This window comes from Vombatus ursinus, unplaced genomic scaffold (genome assembly GCF_900497805.2).
Source record: "Vombatus ursinus unplaced genomic scaffold, bare-nosed wombat genome assembly UNPS02014820.1, whole genome shotgun sequence".
Lineage (NCBI taxonomy): Eukaryota > Metazoa > Chordata > Mammalia > Diprotodontia > Vombatidae > Vombatus > Vombatus ursinus.
In genome coordinates, this window is record NW_020954598.1 from 10,646,150 (window position 1) to 10,663,471 (window position 17,322).

Consider the following 17,322-nt stretch of genomic DNA (forward strand, 5'->3'; position numbering starts at 1 on the left):
CAGATCTTTCTAACTTACTAAAACCTGTTTGACAGGTTAAGTGCGGAAACTTGGAAAGGAAATCCTCCAGAGTTGCCAGTTTCTGTCAGCTGTAGAAAATGCATGTTTGTCTGTCTAACTAAGCTTGAAACGAAATGTGAACTCAAATTCCCCAGATGCTGGTTCGTGTAGAAACAACTTTTTAAAACATATTTTAAACTAAGCTATGAAAGAAGAATTAGTAAATAAATGTACTGAACTTCCAAATTTTCATATCTGAAGTCATGGCATTTATTCAGTATTGCCAAGTACACTAGGGACTCACATTGTGATCATCACCCAGCCACCTAGAGTGTGAGTTTCAGTTTCATGGGGCCAGTGCTACCTACCGCTCCCTGTCATGACAGGACTATCTACAGAAGGCCTTCTGTTCTCAGAATTGCTACTTAAATCACTATTAATAAGTTGTTTTTCCTTTGTTTCATTAATTAAATTACCCTTCAGATCTATGAAAGAGTGAGATTGTATTTCCTCTTTGTTTCCTTTTCATTAATAGATATGCAGTTTTTCATACTTGGGGAAATGTCATTTCTACAACTCTGGAAAAAGAAACGTTAAGTGACTTGTTTAAGATCACATGATCCCAGATTTAGAGCTGGAAGGGAGCTTGGAGGTCCTTTATTTTAGAGGTGATGCCTAGAGAGGTTAAGGGACTTGTAGGAGGTTGCCCAAATAGTAAGGGGAAAGGCAGGTCTTGTGTCTCTGAAGCCAGCACTCCAAAGATCCCTAATATATAGTTCATGGCACAGTGATGGATCCAGGTTTGACCCTCCTTCCCTCCCTTCCATCTTTCTTTCCTTCCTTCTTTTCCTTCTTCCCTGTCTCCCCCGCCCCACCCCACTTATCTCCCTTCTTTCTTTCTATCCTCTTACCCTTCCTTCTTTGCTTTCTCTACCTCCCTTCCTCCCTCCTCCATTCCTCTCTCCCTTCCTTATCTCCTTCTGTCCCTTTCTTCCTTTCTAACACCCTCCCTTCCTTTTCACTTCCTCTTTCCCTCCTCCCTCCTTTGCTCCCTTTCCTCCTCTCTCCTCGCTTTTTCCCTTCCTTCATTCTCTCCCTCCCTCCCTAATTCCCTCCCCTCCTTCCTTCCTTTCTTCCTTCCTCCCTTCCTGAAATATAAATTAAACATCTACAATGTACAAAACTCTGTGCCAAGTTCTTTGAATAAGACACAATGTCTGGCATCACAGAAATTACAACGTAGTAAAGGAGATGAGAACATACAAAGAATTGTTATACAGCAGAGGCCCAGACATTTGGGTTCTAATTTTGTCCTGTCCTCAGGCCCTGAACTAAAACTATACCTTTTCTTCACAGAATTTTCCAAGAAGTCATTTGGTTGGTTTCATTGCCAAGATGTACGTAACTTAACATATACTTGTCTTCCCAAGTCATAAGAGGGAATGTAGAAGCATGTCTGTTCTGACACGTATACATACCTGCTTCATCTTAAGAGTCTATATATCTCCTGTGAGGAGCTGTGAAATGTACTCATGTATGTCCGCTGTGCCACGTAGCAGTGAGACTGTAATATTTCCGTGAACAGTACCCTAATGGCCTAAAGAATTAATGTACCTCCCTAACCATCTTAAGCTGAGAGAGAGGGAAGGATGCCAAAATAAACTTGACACCAGGGATCCCACAGGTTCTCCCTCACTGGCTGAAACTCAATGCTCATCTTTACTGTCCTCCCTGCTCGGATCCTTTTCCTTGTTTGGAAGACACTATCACAACTTGGTAAGCAACTGGAGCTGCCTTACTTCTGCTCAGTCAGTCTTATGTATCAGGGGAACATCAGATGCAGAGATGTTTTGAGGACTCACAAATTCATATCTCTGTAAGGGCACCTTTCCGGTATATAGACCACAACATGGTGATTTTTCAAAGGGCGGACCCACTCTAGTGAAAAAAACTGGAACAGGAAATGAGTCAGCCAGCAATTTATAAGACATTCAAGAAGCATTTCAAAGAATCATCCTTTCTCTCCTTCCTATTCTGTCAAACCCCACAGGTTAATTAATAACTGAGTTTTCACAAGTAGAATCTATCCCATTCTTTTTGGAGGGTTACCTACATTGACATACCTTAGTGATTTGTTCTGTTGGTTTAATAAGCATATAGATGGTTTCATGTTATTTTCTCAGGCTGGGCAGGCTGTTGGTTTTATATAAAAATGACTTTAGTTTTTATTTGGCAAACAAAAAATCTACACCTTAAATTGTATCTTGTCAGTGTTGCTGTACAAGTAACGTCAACGTCCTTTTCATAGGCCCAAAGTCATCTAACAGCGATTCCTTCGGAGAATTCTAGGTGAGAACAATCGGGAAAATGTCTGTACAAATTCAGCATGGTGTGTGAGGAGGGGGCATGGAAATGGACCTAGGATTAGATACTGGCTGTGCTATATTATGCTAGCTGTGTGACCTGGTATAAGTCACTTCTCCTCATTGGAGCTCATTGTCCTCATCAATAAACTTGCATGTCATGGCATCACTTCCCTGATGTCATGGTCCTCTTCAAGAATGAAGAGCAAATAACAGCAACAGTAAAAAGAGAAGAATGGGCTTCTAGCACTCAATCACATGATCTAACAACATAACCTTTTTTCTCTTATAATATGAAGGCTATAGGATTTCATTAGCATAGAGAATAATAATAATAATAGTTATTTGCATAGTGTTTTAAGATTTACAAAACACTTTATAAATAGTACTTCAATTTATCCTCACAACCACCCTGCGACGTAGGTGTATTGTTATTCCCATTTTACAGGTAAGGAAACTGAAGCAAACACAGATGAAGTGACTTGCCCAGGGTCACATAGCTAATAAGTATCTCAGGCAGGATTTTAACTCAGATCTTCCTAACTCCAGGGCCAGCACTCTTATTGACTACATCACCACCTAGCTGCTTAGGAACTACTAATATAAGAATTTACTCCACTAATACAAGTCGATAGACCAAGGCACTTTAACAACTTGCCTGGATCCACACAGCCAGTATACATCTGAGGCAGGATTTGAACCCCCAGATCTTTTTGAGACAAAGCCCAATACTATCCACCCTTCCATACCATCTGGGTCATTTCATACCTGATCTAAAATATTATACTGTCTCACTCTCTGAGGACCTCCTCCGCCATACTGATATAAATTGATACAAACACTAACAAGTGTTTGTTTGTTTTTTAAGTTAACACAGACATTTGCACCTACTTTGTGTTTAACTATCTGTGTATTTGTTGTATCTCCTCAATAGAATATAAGTCCCTTGAGAACAAGGAGTATCCACTGTTGTCTTTCTATCCCTGGTACCTAACACACACCAGAAGTAGATGCTTAATACTTACTTGCCGAATGGATTAATATTAAAGATAAGTCAAGGTGCATACATTGAAGAAGAAAGGAATGATTGAATATTATCTCCAGATAGAATAGCATTTTATAGATGAGCCTGTCTTCTCCTTAAAAGCCAAAGCAACTCTGAAATCATAAAGGAAATAAAAATCGATTGAAAAAAAAACTATGAAAACTATAAGAGAAGTTGAATCAACAACACTTGACCTCTTCTTTCTAGTTCCTCAGTATTTTGTTGTTTTCAAGGGAAACTCTCCGTGAAGGTGTTCCATGTGTATTTTCTCTCTTACAAGGAGAGGCTTGATTTGTTAATTTCATAGAAAATTATTTTTAAGACAAAAAGATAGAAAGGAGGAAGGGCAGGTTGGCATTTGCAAATTTGGACCAGGAAATGCAAATGCAATAGACTAGACTTGTCACCCTGGTGACTTTTAAAAACTCTTTGTTACTAGGCTGGTTTAATATAATAGTTAGTGTGGACGGATCTTACAGGTGGGTCTATACTCCACAGTAGTCATTCCAAGGATCCCACCTATTCCTTTATGCAGATAGGCCAGGGATGGTTATTTGATCTTCAACTGGGTGCCCCACCACACCCACAATCAACACTCTTTTTACTCTTTTGAAGGTTGAGAAGCTATAATCTCCCAATGAATCATAAACAGCGTTTATTCCATTAGTTTATTGGGCTATATGCAGAAGCATCTGTCATCTTTAAACAGTGCCTGAAAACAAAAGTCTTTTGTAAATTGGCTGGCACCATCTGCAAGGCACTGTCAGCAGCTGTACCCTGCATCCGATTTTCCTTTCTCCCTTTTGCCTTCAGCTCCCCACAGAAAGAGGAAGAGATGGGGGCATTCAGCCGCAGATAATTCTAAGCAAATTGCTTTCTTTTTTTTTTCCTCTAGGTGTGCTGGAAAAGTCTTACTAATCAGAAACCGTATACCAGCTGTCAATAGTGGAATGGCTAAAGAGAGTAAACCAAATGCTCCTTTTGCCCCCCACTCTAGTTTGTTACTACTTGAATGCATCTCACTTCTCACTCATTTGGCAGGAACATGCACGTATTTAGCATAGCACCACATTGTACCATCTGGTTTGGGGTGAGAGCTGAACAAAATTCAGCCATGAATGATCAGTAGCAGAAGAAAAGAAGAAAAACCTTCTGATTTGGCTAATTACACACAGACAAAACACAATGATTTACATTTTACCCTGGTTCATATCAATGATAAATGTAGCTGTGTAGGCAGTTGGGTGGTATAGTGAATAGAGTGATGAATTTAGAGTCAGAAAGAAACAACTTCAAATGTTGTCTCAGACACATACTAGCTATGTGAACCTGGACAAGTCACTTGATTTCTGTCTGCCTCAGTTTTCTTATCTGTAAAATGAAGATAATAATAACATAATGGTTGTACATGGTAAACCTTAAAGTTCTATAAAAATGTTATTTTGTTTGTTCACTCATTTTTATTCATTCATTCATTTGCTTTGTGTTCATTTATTTGTTTATTTTTCCTTTTGTGCTAGGGTGCTAAGAGTTTGAAATGTTGCAAGGCTGAGAGAATGAATATTACAGGGATATTTGACATTCCATGGGATGACTTCCTTGTCTCCTACTGTAACAGGAATGGCTGCACAAGGAAGCAATTCAATTCAATTTAATTCAAACAAATTCAACAGGTTCTTTCTAAGTACCTAGTATGTGCCAGGTATGGTGGATGCACAGACAAAATTGTACAATCCTGGGGTGGCGCAGTGGATAGAGCTCCAGCCTTGGAGTCAGGAAGACCTGAGTTCAAATCTGGCCTCAGATACTTGATACTTGCTAATTGTGTGACCTTGGGCAAGTCACTTAACCCCAATTGCCTCACCAGAAAAACAAAATTGTCCAGTCCCTGCCCTCAAGAATTCTATAATCTGGGAGCAGCTAGGTGGAGCAGTGGATAGAGCACTGGCCCTGGATTCAGGAGGACCTGAGTTCAAATCCGACCTCAGACACATAACACTTACTAGCTGTGTGACCCTGGGCAAGTCACTTAACCCCATTGCCTAGCCAAAAAAAAAATGGATTAGTCCTTGACCTCAGGGAGCTGTGTGACCCTGGGCAAGTCACTTAACCTCTAGCTGCCTCAGTTTCTTCATCTGTAAAATGGGATAATCATTGACTACAATAAGGTCTTTGACTGTGTGGATCACAAAAAAAAAAATGTGACAAGTCCTCAAAGAAATGGGAGTACTGGATCATCTTACTTGTCTCCTGAGGAGCCTAGGTGGGCCAAGAAGCAATAGTTAGAGCCAAACATGGAACAACTGATTGATTTAAGATTGGAAAAGTAGAATTTATTATTTATTTATTTAAGTTATATGCAGAGTATATCACGCAAAATGCCAGGCTGGATGAATCAAAAGCTGGAATCAAGGTTGCTGAGAGAAATATCAACAATCTCAGATATGCAGAAAATACCACTCTGACGGCAAAAAGTGAAGTGGAATTAAGGAACCTCTTGATTAAGGTGAAAGAGGAAAGTGTAAAAGCTGGCTTGAAGCTTAACATGGGAAAAAAAAACTAAGATCTTGGCAACTGATCCTATCACTTCCTGGCAAATAGAGGAAAAAGAAATGGAAGTAGTGTCAGACTTTATATTCTTGGGCTCAAAGATCACTGCAGATGGCAACTGCAGCCATGATATTAAAAGATGCTTGCTCCTTGGAAGGTAAGTTATAGCAAATCTGGACAGCATACTAAAAAGCAGAGATATCACCTTCCTGACAAAAATCCGTATAGTCAAAACTATGGTTTTTCCAGTAACAATGTATGACTGTGAGAAATGAAAGCAGAGTGCTGCAGAATTGACACTTTCAGATTGTGGTGCTGGAGAAGACTTTTGAGAGTCCTTTGGAAAGCAAGGAGATCAAATCAGTCAATACGCTATTCACTGGAAGGCTAAATATTGAAGCTGAAAATTAAATACTCTGGCCACATAATGAGAAGACAGGATCCATTGGAAAAGACCCTGATATTGGAAAAGATTGAAGGCAAAAGGGAAGGGGGATGGCAGAGGATGAGATGGATACATAGTATCATGAAAACAACAAACATGAACTTGGACAGACTTTAAGAGATAGTGGAGAATAAAAGGGTCTGGTGTGATATGGTCTATGGGGTCACAACGAGTTATATATGACTGAACAACAACAAATAAGAAATGGTGAGTAAGATTGGTCTCAGAAATACCTGGGAAGACCTATATGAACTGATACAAAGTTTAGTGAACAGAGCCAAGAGAGCATTGCACATAGTAATAGCAGTATCATAACAATGATCAACTATAAAAGACTTAGCTATTCTGATCAATACAATGATCCATGATAGGTTCAAAGGACTTGTGACAAAAAATGTTATCTACCTCCAGAAAGATAACTGATGAACTGTAAGTGCAGATTGAAGGACATTGTTTTTCACTTTGTTTGTGGCTAATATAAAAATATGTTTTACATGACTTCACAAGTATAACGGGTATCATATTGCTTGCCTTCTCAATGAGTGATGAAGGGGCTGGAAGGAGGGAAAAAATTGGAACTCAGAAATTAAAATAATGCTAAAAATAAATGTAAAATGTTTTAAAACAATTTTTAAAAGAAAGAAATAGAAAACGCATTTCCGGGCTGAGTTGTGAAGGGCTTTAAAAGCCAAACAAAGGAGGCTATAGTTTATCATAGAGGCAATAGGGAACCTCTAGGGTCTGAGTTTATTGAAAGTGAGAGTGGTTAAGTCCAAACTTTACAACCATGGCAATATATTTCAGGAGTGACCTGGGAAGCAACAGGGAAAAAATACATCAAGCAGAGAGTGTGAGTTATGAAAAATGACCAAGCATTAAAAAGTGAAAGCAAGTAGACAGATGAAAAGTTTGGGAGCCCTCACTGCTGCAGAGCTTGCTGTGAAGTTCCTTCCACAGGTAGCTGCTGCTAGTGTCCCTCTGCAACCTACAATAGAGAATGGCAAGCAATGATGAAAGGGTGAATGGTGAGCAGCTGATGCTGGACTGTGAGTTTCTAATTCTGAAGAAGACTGCTTGAGGTTTGGGGGAGGGGCAGGGGATGCAGCTTAGGGACTGAGCACGTAGCATTTTTCTGGATTGTGTGCGTGTGTCTGTGTGTTTCCATAGCAAGCAAATTTCAGATGGAGAATAGAATCAATAGTCAAAAGGCTATCTTAGAGTGTTCTTGGACAGACCACACCTAAGTCACCCCAGTCAGATGACATTCAAATTACACAACTTCAGAGGTAGAAATGAGCATAGAGGTCATCTAGTTTAGCCCCTTCATTTTACAGAAGAGGAAAAAGAGGCCTGGAGATAGGAATCATTTTCCCAAAGTCACACAGGGTCAGCACTCAATCCCAGGTCTCCCTACTCCTGGCCCAACACTCTTTCTATTATTTCTTTCTGTCCTCCTTTCCTATTTTTAATAACCATTCCTGAAGAAGCATCCACCACCTTTCTGGAGAACCTTCATCGTCAGCATAATCTGATGTAAAGTCTTCATTCCATTCTTGGAATAATAGCTCTTTCCAAATCATAAGTGAAGAATCACAGAATCACAAAAGCTTAGAGTTGGAAGGGGCCATTGGGTTCCAACCTACAAATGAATAAGAATCCCCCCTATAACAGAATCACCAGGAAATCATTAAGCCTTCACTTCAAACAAATTTCAGATGGAGAATAGAATAGAATTTACTAGCAAGGGGTCCCCTCTTCCTCTTGGGGCAAGACATTTCACTTTTGGATTGCTTTTAACTGCTAGGAAATTTTTCCTGATATCAAGTCTCAATTTGCCCTTTTGCTTATTCAAATCCATTGCTCCTAGCCGGGCTTTTTGGGACCCCACAACAGTCTAATCCATCATCCATGTGATATCCTTCTATATATCTGAAGGCAGCAATCATGGCCATGCTTAGCCTTCACTTACTCAAGTCAAACATTCACATTTCCTTCAACTGATCCTCATATGGCATGATCCTGAGGCCCTTCATCATCCTGATTGCCCTCTTCCAATTATTATGGACTTGAAAGTGCATCCCCTAAACCTAGTGCCATACTTTTGATGTGGTCCGACCACGGCAGAGTAGAGAAGGATTATTACTTTCTCATTCCTGGTTTGTCCTAATGCAATCTGAGAGCACATCTTGGTTACTATGTCATGCTGTTGACTCATATCAAATAATCCTCTTTTTTTGTTCTTGTGGCTTTCTACTACACCATTTTCAAGTGCTTCACACCCCTATTTTGTCGATTGGGGAGAAAACGTGAAAGGTTCTTTTCTAATCTACCCATTTCCTTTGTGAGTTAAAAGTAATCAGTGAACGAAAAATCTCACAATGTTTAAAAATCCCTATTTTTTTCATTCTAGTAGCATGCTCTGGGATTTATCATGGTTGGTGTATTAGGTACTGTAACTCTTACATTTTTCTACTCTGTTTATACCTTGTTTTGCCACTGTTTGCATTTCCAGTTCATTCTTAGATGTCCTTCTCTAACCTTGTCCTTAATGTATGCCATTCTGTTTGAACCTACCACTTCCTTACTCTTACCATACTCTCTTCTCTCCCCTTACTAAGCCATGACATTATACAGGGTGTCTCAAAGTCTTAGAATAGTTTGAGGTTATTAAAGCTTTAGGTTTCAGACTCACCTTTGCTGAGTTTCACTGAAGTACTTTCTATAACTTCATTTATACTCCCATCAATTACTCCCATCAACTGTAATATTTGAGTTAAATTTTCAATTGAATTCCACAGCCATTCATTATGCACCTGCTGTGTACAGGACACTCTAAATGTTTCTATAGTGAATGGAGTACTCAACATGGAATCAAGAAAACCTGAGTTTAAACCCCACCTATCATACTTACTAGCTGGGTGACTATGGACAAGTCACTTAATATCCTTAAGCCTCAAAGACTATAAGATACAGATGGATTCCAATCTGTCCTTCAGGTGCACTAATAACATTACAGGCCCATGAGGCCACTCTTTGTGTATATGTAGGTAGCTTGGTCACTTTTCTTGCCATAGTTTTATTTGTTCCCTTTATCCCCAGAGTATAAGGTGGATTTTTTTTCTATTCTCGTTGTAATAATTATGCACATTTCCGGAGCACTTCAAAATTTTAAAGCCCTGTCACCATTAAAAACAACAGCAAGCAAACCTTGGGAGGCAGGAAGTGTAAATAGCACTGTCTTCATTTTGCAGATGAGGAAAGGGAGAGTTAGAAAGGTGAGCTAATTTAATTTTTGCAGGGTTGCTCAACTACGAAGTGTGAGAGCTAGAATTAGAACACTGCTTTCTTATCTCCCAGTCCCCATACCCTATTCATTCTACAGTGCTGGCTCTCCAGGCCCCAGGATGCCCTACACACAGTAGTAGTTGTTCAATAAAAATTAGTGACTGACTGACCTGTCATTTACCAAGGTCTCTTTGAATTATGAGCTGCGCTGCCAAGGTTTTTCTCGCCCCCAACCCCGACTCAGCTCTGTATCAGCTGCAGACTTATTAAGCATGCTCACTATTCCATCACCCAAGCCACTGATAAAGATGTTAAACAATACTGGGCCTAGGACCAACCCCTGCAGAACACCTGTTATGTTACTGTAGGTAACACTGATCCCTTGATATCCGGTGGGTACAAGCCTTGAGCTAGTTGTACAATTACAAGGTTAATGATGTGTTTTTCTCAAGGCCGACTATCTGCCTGAAAAGAATTGCTTCTTGAAAAGTCCTTCATAATGGAGGTTCTTATAAAAACCACTTATACATCAGTGTTATAAAAGAGCCCTAAATAATTTTTCTAATGAAAGAAGCTTAATGGGTCACTAATGGCATCTTGCTTGCAAGAGAGAAGGGGCAATTTATTTAGTGAATGATGAAGCAATATTGAATTATCCATTCATTGTACAATGTGTTCAAGAGTTTATTAATACAATATTTGCAGTATCCATATTGTGATTAACTTCCAAGGATGATCTAAACCTAATAGCAACTTTTAGCTTTCATTACCAGACTTTTTATTTTCCTAAGTAGCCATTTTTCTTCTTGTGGTATTATTCAGAATTCCTTATAATTCAGCAAATCAAGACTTGTAGCAACATTTTTTCTGGCTAACAATCCTACTATAAGACAAGGCTAGCTGTCAATGGAATACAGAGTTAAGTTGGACAGAAAGAAGAAATCTTTGACCAGTTTTCAGAAGAAATAAGGTCTAACCAGTGCCATCTTTAATTTTGTGTCTTTGGCTTTATTCCAGCTATTTCTGAAGATGTTTATGACTCTGAACTGTGTACTTCCAATTCTCATCATAATGTTAGAGACAGGAAGGGCTGCAGAATGGAATAGAATGGAATAGAACCGGATTCAAAGATGAGAAGAGTTTTTGAAGAAAATGTGATGATAAAAGAATTCTAAAGCAAAATTGATTAGATTTTTTATGTATTGAGAGGGCGAACTACCTATCCTTTTAAATGATAATCTAAAGAGTAACTTGACAATGGAGAGAAGTGTGGGCAAGAAATAAGATACCTACCGTTATATCCTTCCTTACTTCATTCTCTCTCTGATGAGTCTGTTGAGAGGCAGCTGTGAGAGTCAGATCCAAAACCAGGAAAGGAAGAGATATTTCAATGCCACTGCCAGGGGCTTATCACCTCTGATCCTAAGTACTCCCTTATAGCATGGATCTCCAGGCCTAAGAGGATGACATAGACAGTTCCCCAGACCAAGTGCTACAATATAGGTAGTCCATTCTGGTGCACAGTAGTGAGGAAAAGCATGCCTGAGGAGAGGGGCATGATAGTACTGAGATCCTCAATAGGTAGGAGAGAAGGGCATCACTGGCAGCCTGGATCTAGACAATGGGGGAAGGCAATTACATTTGTGAGTACAATAGAAGATCATGGTTGTGAGGAACCCCATGACTCCATATGTCAGTGCCTCAGAAAATGCTCCAGCTGCCCCCATCCTGGTTATAACTCTAGTGATAAGGAAGGAGAAATCCAGCTGTTACATCTTTCAGAAAACTAGGATGATTATAGCGATTTATATAACCAATCACACCACAGAATCTAAATACCACCTATAATAATATTTTTGTGATAAAATGTGTTCAGCATTCCAACTCGGAATGCCAAGAATATATCTTCACTCACAGCAATCTTAGCTTTAGAAATGGACACTCCACCAGGAATTAGGACTCAAGCTGGATGTGGGATGGGCAGGGGGAAGGAAGAAGATTTTCATAAATGGTGAAGAATGGGATTAAAATAGGGCTCAAGAATGTGGGAAAGTGAGGACAAGTGGTGAAAACTGCAATGGAGGATTCAAATGATGTTAAAGAGAGTCAATGCCCCAACTCTTTGAGAAACCTCAATGTTCTATCATGTATTCTTTAATTATTCTTCATGCAAAAAGAAATATTCTTAATTTGAGTAAGATTGCTACATAATAGCTTATGATTTTATATGTTAAAATATTAAAATATTGGAAGGTGACCTTTGTAACCATATTACCCTAGGGTTCTACCTGTTCTTAATATCATTCATGAGTATTAATTAAATTCTAAGCCCTTGGTATAGTGAAGAAAGTATTAGATTTAGTAGAAGGTCAGGAGATCTTAGTTTGATTCTGCCTTTGACATTTACTCACTAAATGACAGTGGGAAAATCATAAAGTACCTCTATGCCTCAATTTCCTCACCTGAGAGATGGAAATAATATTATATCACTACCTACATTACAAAGTCATTGTGAAGAAAGCACTGTATATCTTTTCAAGCACTACAGAGTGGTAGCTAGGTGGCCTAGCGGATAGTAGTTAGTGGGTTTGGAGAGAGGAGTCCTGCTTCAGACCTACTAGCTGTGTGAACCTGTGCAAGTTACTTTCCTCTCTCAGCCTCACTTTGCTCTTCTGTAAAACAAAAAAGGTTGTACTCAGTGGCCTCTGAGGTCCCCTCCAGTTCTAAAGCTTTGGTCTTAAGACACACACATGAGCTATAATTAACATCGTTTAGTCACAGATGGAGAAGGCACAAGTCTAAGGATGTGCCCTGGAATGACTCTGAGGGTAGGATCGAGGGGCTCTGGGCATTTCCAGGAACAGTCTCTAAAATCCAGAGTGACTCTCCAGAAGCATTTGTACAGGGGAAAGAATACATAATTTGAACATAAGGGACTTGAGTTTAAAACTTGACTTTGCTACTTATAAATCACTTACCCTTCTAAACCTCAGTGCCCTCATCTGCAAAATGAATAGGTTGGATGATATGATCCTTAACATCTCTTCCAAATCTAAGTCTGTGATCTAGGTATGAAATATGGGCTAGAAAGGGCAGATAGGTGGCGCAGTGGATAGAGCACCATCCCTGAAGTCAGGAGGACCTGAGTTCAAATCCAACCTCAAACCAAACACTTGGCACTTACTAGCACTTACACTTGTGACCCTGGGCAAGTCACTTAACCCCAATTGCCTAAAAAAAAAATATGGGCTAGAAGATAGAGTTGGAGCTGATTGAATGGCTGAACCTAACAAGTATTGATAAATGGACTGATATAATCCTGGAGGGAGGAAACTATCTAGTATAGTACCCTAGGAATACAGCCTTAGTTCTCATCATTAACTTAGATTTAAGTATAGATGGCTTGTTTATTACATTTTTGGCTGAAACAAAGCTAGGAAAGAGAGTTAATGTGTTGGACCACAGAATCAGGATCAGGCTAAATCTTTTCAGATCTAACTTAATAGACATAAATATCAATTCTTATATTTGCATTAAAAAATAAAATGCATAAGCTGCAAATGTCTTTAAAAAACTACATGTGTGTTGTGGTGATAGTGGTGAAGACCTGGGAGTTCTAGCAGACCACAAACTCAACATAAAGCAGTAACATAAGCAACCAAAAAAGCCAACTCAATCCTATACTCCAAATACCCCAGTGGATCTGTGATCTCATTGATATGGTTTATTCTCTCCAGTGTAGGAGATGGCAGCTCACCCATCAATGTCCAATTGGTGTGATTCTTGTCCATGTCTTCCCACAAATGTACCACAGGGTTTCCATTCAATGTGATATGAACGTTTTCGTGTTCTTTTCACATCGTATAGATACCAGTGGAGTAGGTAGGCTATCCATTGGTTATTTCCCACTTTTAGTATATAGCTACTCATTTTTTTTTGTCTCTCAGTTATGTATTTCTTTGATGGTATTCCTCATACCATGTTCTCTGCATAATTATTCCTTTGTAACAAGTTGCAGCATGCTCAGACCCACTGTACACCTTTCTGTAGCCTTTTGGGTGGTCTTCCACTGCAATCATTTGGAAACTCTGGCATTTCGTGACTTGCAGCCATACATCATTGCTGGAATAAAACTGATGTTAAATAGATGTCTTTGTTTCAAAGAGAGGTTTGGTGTCATTAAAAAATTATGCCAATTTACCAAAGACATTTCAGCTTGCTCTTTCCCTCTTCATCAATACTAGGCTGAGCTTATTATCTATTTAGGTTGTTTGCCCAAGATATGTGTGCTGATGGGCAAGCTCTATTAGCTGTCCATAAAATAGCATGTCATAATCTAAACAGCAGGAATTTTTCACTACTTGTTGTTTGGTTTGGTTTGTTTGTTTGGAGGAGAGGAGTTCTCCTGTGTGAAGCTAGGCCAAATTCCTTTGAGTGAGTATAGATCTTACTTGGGAGGCTTTGCAGTGTTCCAGGGCTTGACGCAGTCAGTACAACATCATCCTCAAATAGTAGAAACTAGAAACCTCACCATCTATGGAGGAATGTCTCCTCAATTGAAACTCTTCACTGTGACTTCTCCACAACAATGGTGACCACCTTCATGTACTGTACATCTTCCTATTTTTCTTTCTTTTTTCTTTTTTCTTTTTAGGCATTTGGGGTTAAGTGACTTGCCCAGGGTCACACAGCTAGTAAGTGTCAAGTGTTTGGTCTGAGGACAGATTTGAACTTAGGTCCTCCTGACTTCAGGGCAGGTGCTCTATCCACTGCGCCACCTAGCTGCCTCTACATCTTCCTATTTTAAGCCTTGCTTGATACTAATCAGAAAGTTATCTCTGTTGTTGCCACTTTCAAGGAATTTTGTATAATTTTGACAAATGCCTGGAAGATGCTTTGTCAGAAAAGAGCCTTTAAACAGAATTTTCCAGACTTATTACACATTACTCTCCTTTACACACTCTACGTTCCAACCCAACTGGTCTTTTTACTGTTTCTGTTCCAACAACGTATTTCTAGACACTACACCTGTGAATTAGCTGCCCCTTGTGCTTAGAATGCATTCCATCTTCATTTCTGCCACTGAGAATCCCTGATTTTCTCCATTTCACCTCAAATGCTACCTTTTACATGAAGTCTTTCCTAATTCCAGATGGTATAAATGCCCCCCAAAATTACTTCATATCCATTTTGCAGGTATATATGCACATATATGCACAAAAATATATGTACATACATGTATATATGCCATATGTATATTTCTATGCATGTGTTTGCATGTATATATTATGTGTATACATATACATATATCCCTACACATACACACTTGTCTTTCCTAAGAGATGTAAATCTCCTTATGGCAGCAACTCTTTAATTATTGTCTTTATATTCCTAGGACCTAGTAGTACAATGCCTAGGGTACATGGTAGGTACTTAAATACTTGCTGATTGATTTGAATCAAACGTTTTTTAAGACAACAAACAATAAACACAATGAGGTTGTATGTTCTCTACCTGTTTTGGTCAATTGAGTCAATAGTCTCCTATAGTATGCTACCTGCAAAAGCTGTGCCCTTGATATATGTGAAAAAATATTTTTGTTTGTTTTTTTATTTTTTCCAATTACATGTAAAAAAATTTTAGCATTCATTTTTAAAATTTTTAGTTTCAAATTCTCTCCTTCCTTCCCCTCCTCCCTTGACAAGCAATTTGATATAGGTTATACATGGGTAGTCTTGCCAAATATATTTTCATATTAGTCATGCTGTGAAAGAAAACACAAGACAAAAAAAAAAAGTAAAATAAAAAAGTATGCTTAGCTCTGCCTTTACACTCCATCAGTTCTTTCTCTGGAGGTGGACAGCATTCTTCATCATGAGTCCTTCAGAATTGTCTCATTGTCTTGCCAAAATAGATAAGTCATTCACAGTTGATGATTATATAATATTGCTGTTACTGTGTACAACGTTCTCCTGGCAAGTCTTTCCAGGTTTTTTTTAAAGCATCCTGCTCATCATTTCTTACAATAATACAATAGTATTGCATCATAATCATATACCACTACTTGTTCAGTTATTCCCTAATTGATGGGCATCCTCCTTTTGGTCATAGTTCCAAATTGCTCTCCAGAATGGTTGGATCAGTTCACAACTCCACCAAAAGTGCATTAGTGTTCCAATTGGCCCACATCCTCTCTAGCATTTGCCATTTTCCTTTTCTGTCATGTTAGTCAATATGATGGGCATAAGGTAGTAACTGAGAGTTGTTTTAATTTGCATTTCTTTTTTTTTTTTGCTTTTTAGGCAATTGGGGTTAAGTGACTTGCCCAGGGTCACACAGCTAGTAAGTGTCAAGTGTTTGGTCTGAAGCCGGATTTGAACTCAGGTCCTCCTGACTTCAGGGCCGGTGTTCTATCCATTGCGCCACTTAGCTGCCCTGTTAATTTGCATTTCGTGAATCAACAGTGATTTTAGAGCATTTTTATCATTTGACTATACATCACTTTGATTTCTTTTTCTGAAAACAGCCTGTTCATAACCTTTGACCATGTATCAATTGGAAAATAACTTGTGTTCTTATAAATTAAACTCAGTTCTCTATATATTTAAGAAATAAGGCCTTTATCAGAGAAATTTGCTAGAAATTCTTTTCCCCAATTTTCTACTTTCCTTTTAATCTTGGCCCCACTGACTTTCTTTGTGCAAAAACTTTTTTTTAATTTAATGCAACCAAAATTATCATTTTACATCCATAATGTTTTCTATCTCTTGTTTGGTCATAAATTCTTCCCTTATCCATAGATCTAAAAGGTAAATTATTCCATGCACCTCTAATTTGTTTATGGTATCACCCTTTATGTCTAAATTGTGTACCTATTTTGACCTTATTTTGGTATACAGTGTGAGATGTTGGTCTATACCTAGTTTATGCCAAACTGTTTTCCAGTTTTCCCAGTAGTTTTTGTCAGATAGTGAGTTCTTGTCTCAACAGCTTGGATCTTTGGGTTTATCAAACACTAAATTACTATGGTCATTTATTATTACGTATTGTATAAATAATCAATTCCACTGATCTGTCATTCTATTACTTAGCCAGAACAAGATTGTTTTGATGATTTATCACTTTGTAATATGGTTTGAGATCTGGTATGGCTAAGCCACCTTCCTTCACATTTTTTTTTCATTGATTCCCTTGATATTCTTGGCCTTTTGTTCTTCCAAATGAATATTGTTATTATTTTTCTGCTCTATAAAATATTTTGATAGTTTGATTGGTATGGTGTACAAATTATGTTCACAAAAAGTTTGTGCTGACGGAAAAGTAAGAAAAAGGATAAATGGTTACTGATACATTTTCAGTCATCTTTATTTTTGGTAATAATGAGGTCTGATAACACTTTTGTGCCTTTGATACCCTTACCTATTTTATTTGATCAGAGAATTGATTCTCTAATGTCCTCAAAATTGTATCCTTTCTCTGTGGGTTTTTGGTGTCAACTCACTACTATGCCAGTTTCTATTATCCATTTTTTCCCAATGTTATTTTATTTCCTCTTCTATGTTCTTGGTCTAGTCCATCTGTTTTTCCTATATTGGTTTTCTTTAGTGCCATTTATACTTACTCAAAAAACACAT